The sequence below is a fragment of the Desmodus rotundus genome, chromosome 1 (assembly GCF_022682495.2).
Source record: "Desmodus rotundus isolate HL8 chromosome 1, HLdesRot8A.1, whole genome shotgun sequence".
In the NCBI taxonomy this organism is placed as follows: Eukaryota; Metazoa; Chordata; class Mammalia; order Chiroptera; family Phyllostomidae; genus Desmodus; species Desmodus rotundus.
Window position 1 is genome coordinate 48,579,940 of NC_071387.1, and position 7,098 is coordinate 48,587,037.

Below are 7,098 nucleotides of genomic sequence, written 5' to 3' on the forward strand. Positions count from 1 at the left end.
TTGGCTTTGTCTGATTTGGGGGCAGGGTTACAACTTTTTAAGTATATCTGCTGACCGACTCTGAGGAATGCTCTCCATCAGTTAAAAACAGTAAGCTAGTCTCTATGAACCAATATGCAAAACTCTCCAAGACATGTTGCTAAGGAAAGGGACAGGTTGTGGGACAATACATAACGCACGAACCTGTTTATACATCAAACACACACACGTATACGCAACTGAGTAGAAAAAGAGCTGGAAGGGTGCACAGCACCACGGCAGTGGTGCTAAATGGAAACGTGAGTAGGAAAGGCTATAATTTAGGGGCATTGGGAACAGTGGTGAAGACAGACCTGCCCTTTTTGGGCACTTTTGAATTTAATGGAAAACAAAAGTAAAACAAATGCATGAGGTGGACTGGAAGATCTACCAGATACCTTCTGGTTGACTCTGGTCCTAATGGGATGGAGGACTTCTGTCTTGATGGAGACTTGATGACAGGTCTTGGTCACAGTGCCCTGGTGCTTGCTTCCTGAAGACTGAAAGGGGACACTGCAGCCCTCAGAGACAGGCCGGCCTTGGATGCATGGGTCATGTGAGTGCTGAGCGCTCTTAGAACACTCTCTACCCTGGCCTCATCCCTACTCACACCTGTCAGGTGGAGATCCCCCAGTAAGAATCCCAACAATTCAAACAGGATTCTTCTGCCTGTAGCTATCAGTCACAGTGTTGGGGAGAAGAGCAAGAGGAGGAGCCAGAGACAATCCCTTCTCCATTCTCAGCAATTACTGGGTAATTGCTTTGACCCCCTTTAACCAGCTCTATGGTCCATGTTCTTTGGTGTGACACCTTAATTCTTGCAGTTTGTAGCCCCCTGTCTAGAGCCAAGGGTTACCTCTAGATTCATCGTTTCTGTGGCCAGAGCTTTGGAAGTTTTTGCTAAGAAACTATCAGTTCAAGTAAGTGGCATACTGCCTGCTCTATGGCATTCAGCGTGACTTGTTTGGACTTTGACAAACAGCTCATAAAGAAATAGTACTTTCTGTTGATCACTGTTAGCAGTCCAAAGATCATTGCAGTTTTACTCAAGCCTCTGGTGAATACTAGTTCTAAACGCACACAAAGCATAGTTTTGCTGGACCTGAGATTGCCTATGAATTGCCAGGGATAAAGATGGAGATAGAAATATATAGATGTAGATATATAAAGATAGAGATATATAGAGATATATAGATATGGATAGAGATAAATTCATCCAACAAGTTTGTAGAAAACCAGGACATGATTACATAGAGGGTCTAATGTAAAATTCACCTTTCTCCTTATGATTCTTAAAAAGCTGAAATAATAAATAATAGTTCTGTAATAATTATAACTAAAATTGTATAGACCAAGGTGTATGAGACACTCATGGAAATTAGAAGCCAAGATACAGTTGAATTACGCGTGTGCTTACTATGCATTGGGTGGTAATTAAGAGTGGGGGTGATGGAGACATGACTGAAATAATGGGCTTTCATTCGAATGGGTGCTGATTTGCATAATATGCCTGTGACACTGAACTGAGGTTATGTAAGCATACTAATTGATTAAGGGATTCTTCCCACTTAAATCAACTGCCACAATTTAAAACCACAACAGACTCGAGGAGAACCAAGATGGCGGCGTAGGTAGACACACTGCGCCTCCTCGCACAACCAGAACTGACAGAAAATCGAACGGCAAGGATGTCCGACACCAAGGAAATAAAAAATAAACATTCATCCAGACCGGTAGGAGGGGCGGAGACAGGCACCCGGGCAGAGAGGACTCACGTGGCCGTGGCCGGACTGAGACTGGAGGAGTGTGGGACGAACGGGGCAGGCAGTCTGACCACTAGCAGACCCTGCGGCTCCACATTCGCACACAGATAAACTGAGAGGGCCGGACTCAGAGTGGCAGAGAACGGGGCAGGCAGAGCAGTGGGTAGCACCCCGCGGCCCCACACTCGAGCACAGATAAACCAGACAAACAGTAGGAAGCGAAGCAGACCACGCAACCCAGGGCTCCAGCTCAGGGAAATAAAGCCTCAAACGTCTGATTGAAAACGCCTGTGGGGGTTGGGGCAGCAGTGGGAGAGACTCCCAGCCTCACAGGAGAGGTCATTGGAGAGACCCACAGGGGCCTAGAGTGTGCACAAGCCCACCCACTCGGGAACCAGCACCAGAGGGGCCCTATTTGATTGTGGGTAGCGGAGTGAAAGTTTGAAATCGGGAGGAGAGTGAAGCGGGTGCCTTTGCTCCCTCTCAGCCCCTCCCCCACGTACAGCGTCACAGTGCAGCAACCAGCGTTACCCCGCCCCGAGGAACACCTAAGGCTCCGCCCCTTAAAGTAACAGACGCACCAAGACAAAAAAAAAAAAGGTCCAAATGACAGAACACTTCAAAGCTCCAGAAAAAATACAACTAAGCGAGGAAGAGATAGCCAACCTATCGGATGCACAGTTCAAAACACTGGTTATCAAGATGCTCACAGAATTGGTTGAATCTGTTCGAAAACCAGATGAAAAAATGAAGCCTATGCTAAGAGAAACAAAGGAAAATGTACAGGGAACCAATAGTGATGCGAAGGAAACTGGGACTCAAATCAACGGTGTGGACCAGAAGGAAGAAAGAAACATCCAACCAGAAAAGAATGAAGAAACAAGAATTCGGAAAAATGAGGAGAGGCTCAGGAACCTCCAGGCCATCTTGAAACGCTCCAACATCTGAATTATAGGGGTGCCAGAAGGAGAAGAGGAAGAACAAAAAATTGAAAACTTATTTGAACAAATAATGAAGGAGAACTTCCCCAGTCTGGCAAAGGAAATAGACTTCCAGGAAGTCCAGGAAGCTCAGAGAGTCCCAAAGAAGCTGGACCCAAGGAGGAACACACCAAGGCACATCATAATTACATTACCCAAGATTAAAGGCAAGGACCTACATCCAAGATTACTGTATCCAGCAAAACTATCATTTAGAATGGAAGGGAAGATAAAGTGCTTCTCAGATAAGGTCAGGTTAAAGAAGTTCATCATCACCAAGCCCTTATTATATAAAATGTTAAAGGGAGTTACCTAAGAAAAAGAAGATCAAAAATAGGAACAGTAAAAATGACAGCAAACTCACAGTTATTAACGACCACACCTAAAACAAAAACAAGAGCAAACTAGGCAAACAACTAGAACAGGAACAGAACCTGTTAGAGATGGAGATCACATGGAGGGTTGTCAATAGGGGAGTGGGAGGGGGAGGGGGGGGAAAGGTACAGAGAATAAGTAGCATAGATGATAGGTGGAAAATAGACAGGAGGAGGGTAAGAATAGTGTAGGAAATGTAGAAGCCAAAGAACTTATAAGTATGACCCATAGACATGAACTATAGGGGGGGAATGTGGGAGGGAGGGGGTGGGCAGGATGGAGTGGAGTGGGGGCGGGAATGGGACAACTGTAATAGCATAATCAATAAATATATTAAAAAAAAGAGAAAAAATAAAATAAAACCACAACAAAAGCCAGGGTAGGTGAGGGTGTGGCGAAACTGCTACATTGGTGTCGCCATTGTAAGCTGTCCCTGGCTTTTGCCCTGGCTGGTGCGGCTCAGTGGATCGAGCACAGTCCTGTGATCTGAGAAGTCGCCGGATTAGTTCCCAGTAAGGGCTCATGCCCGGGTTGCCAGCCAAGTCCCCAGGTGGGGGCGTGCAAGAGGCAACCAACTGATGTTCTCTCCCTCTCTTCCTCCTTCCCTTCCCTTCTCTCTAAAACAAACAAACAAACAAACAAATATTGCTCCTGCCTTTCAAAAAGCATTCTCATAAAATGCATCAAGACATAAAAAACTGCCCAAATCTGACCCTGGGGTCCCTATCATAAGCCCTAACCCAAGAAAAATATATGAACAAAACTTTTCTTTCTTTTTTTTTTAAAAAAAGATGTTTTTAAAAGATTTTATTTATTTATTTATTTTTAGAGAGAGGGTAAGGGAGAGAGAAAGAGAGGAAGAGAAACATCAATGTGTGGTTGCCTCTCATGCACCCTCCACTGGGGACCTGGCCTGCAACCCAGGCATGTGCCCTGACTGGGAATCCATCAGGTGACCCTTTGGTCTGCAGGCCTGTGCTCAATCCACTGAGCTACACCAGCCAGGGCTGCACAAAACTTTTCATCAACACATTATTCATAAGAGCAAAAAATGGAAAACTGAAAATATTCTGCAATGAAGGGAAAGTTAAGTAAAGTAAGTCCTGTTCACTAAAAGGAACATTACGTGGGGTATACACATGTTAACTATGAAGTATGCAGCAATATTTATTCAGTCAACACATACTTATTGAGTCAGCTTTACTCTATCATGCTAAGCACAAGGGACACCGCAATGAACAAAGAGTGGAGGTTTTACCCTCACGGAGCTTGTGGATAATAGGTACTTACCATGTAATTATTCAGTGTAAGTGACAGAATACAAAATTCACATACGGTGATCACCACTCTGCAAAAATGAAAGGCATAGGCCGAAGAACGAGAACAAAACTAAACTAAAATGCAAACCAGGTTTTGACTGGGGCAGTGAGAGCACAGAGGGTGCCCACCTCCCCTTGTCCACTGTACAGATTGCATTTGGTGTTTTTTAAGTCGAAAATACTGTTCGCCACACATTACTGGTGGCAATGTGAAATGAGTCATACATTCTGGAAAATAGCTTGATTTTTAAGAAAAATACTAAAATAAACATGCAGCTATCATATAACCCAGGAATTCACTCCTAGGAATTTATTCCAAAGAACTGGAAATTTACCTTCACAGAGAAACTTGTACATAAATGTTTATAACAGCTTTATTGGGAATAGCCAAAAAGTGGAAACAACCCAGAGATCAAAAAAATTAAAATACTGTGAGATGCATAGAAACATCAAGGTACTATTGCCCTGGCCAGTGTGGCTCAGTTGGTTGGGCATCATCCTGCAAACTGAAAAGTCACAGGTTCAATTCCCAGTCAGGGCACATGCCTGGCTTGCGGATTGGGTCACTAGTCAGGACGCATATTATAAGAGGCAACCGATCTATGTTGCTCTCTCCCATTGATGTTTCTCTCCCTCTATTTCTCCCTCCCTTTCCCTCTCTCTAAAATCAAAAAGCATGTCCTTGAGTGAAGATTATTCTTTTAAAAAGATATACAATTGTTAGCTGAAAAAAGCAGAATAATGAATGGTCTGTATAAAATAGCTACAGCTCTGCAAACACATGAACAGGGCCTGAAAACAATTGTGCAGAAAGGAAAAGTATTATGAGAAGCAGTAGGATCTGAGCTAATGCATTTTTATTTTTAACCAGTTCTATTAATGCTGTTGGTTCAAAGTCTTGTAACAACGTGTACCAGTACTTTTAAGAGACTTGGAGGAGTCTCCTCCTCTGCCAAGTCCAAGAACTCTAGAGAGAGGCACATGGTACAGGAGTCAGAGCATACACGTTGGAGTCCCACAGACCTGGGGGTACATCCCAGTGTGGTCACTTTCTAGGTGTGTGACTGAGGGAAGCTCACTGGACCTACCTGAACCTGTTTTCCCTTTTAAAAATGAGGGTAACAGCCCTGGCTGGTGTGGCTCAGTGGATTGAGTGCTGGCCTGTGAACCAAAGTGTCACAGGTTCGATTCCCAGTCAGGGCAAATGGCTGGGTTGTGGCTGGGTTGCAGCTGGGTCCCTGGAGGGAGGCGTGCAAGAGGCAACCACACATTGATGTTTCTCTCCCTCTCTTTCACCCTCCCTCCCCCTCCCTTTAAAAATAAATAAATTAAAATTAAAATGAGGTTAACATTACCTGCCTCATAGATTGTTGCTAGGGTTAGAAATTATATATCTATATACACAGAGAAAAAATCTAGAAGGATACTGTATGAGGATTATGATCAGCTACAAAGATGAGTCTCAACCATAGTGGCCAAAGAAGATAGGCCTTCATTTGTTTCATATCGCAAAATATCTGGAGTCACACAGCCCAGTTTTGGTATAAAGACCCAGATTAAAGCAGGGGTCAAGGCTTTTCCAGTTTTTTACCCCTGGCATTCTTGCCTGTGGTTTTAATTCTCATAGATCCAACATGGTCCCTCCACCTTCAGGCACCTAGTGGATAGTGTAGGCAAAGTCCATGCCGGCTGTAAGCTTTTCCGCTTCCATTAGTCAAAATTGAGTCCTAAGGCTATTCCTAGTTACACATTCAACATATACCCACGTACATATTCTAGCCTTTAAACTCTTTATAGAGAGAGCACAGTGCCACATGACATGTGCTCAATAAATGTGTTCAATTGAAAAACTGAATTGTCTCCCCATCAAGGTAGGATTTCCTATATGAATAAGTCAAAAACAAGTCAAGAATCTTAAATTTATTTACTTAATATGACTAACTGCTCTTGTCAAGAAAGTTCCGTGTTCCTTCACTAGTAACCACCCACAGTGAGAAAAAAACAACAAGCGACTAACCTGGCTCCCCAGTCATCCTATGAGCCGCATTGTCCAGGTTGCTTTGCCTTGCACTTGATAACCTGAAACCTAGGAGACAGACCCCAGAGGTAGTCCAGTGTGCGGCCTCTTTGGAGAGCATGGTCCGCACACTCCCTCAGAGGCGGAGGACCTGCAGGTGCCACGTAAAAACTTCCAGAAGAACCACGTCTCGGGTGTGGGTCTGACCACGTTAGGCAGCCATGAATGTGAGAGATTGCATTGAGAACTGAAGAGTCACTAAAACGAGGTGCTGAGTTAATTAGCCTTACCCATGTTTCCCAAGGTAACAAGGCAACAACCCCCTTAGGATCCTGGGTAACAAGATCCTTTCAAATTCACTTGGGAGGTATCGGTTGCCTGCGGCCTGCACCTGCCTTGCTGGATGATTCATAGGGTTTTTGCCTTCTGGTTAGCCAGATAAAAACATCCAGCAGATGCATAGTAGTTCTTTCTTGTGTGTTTTCAGGTCGCACTGATATACCCTAAATATCCCCCAACGTAGTACCTCCTACTACAGACACACCCACTGTGTGTGGAAGGATATGTTGCTGAGCAATTCATTCCTGCTCAGATCCAGAGTCTTGATTCATAGCATCGTGGTCACT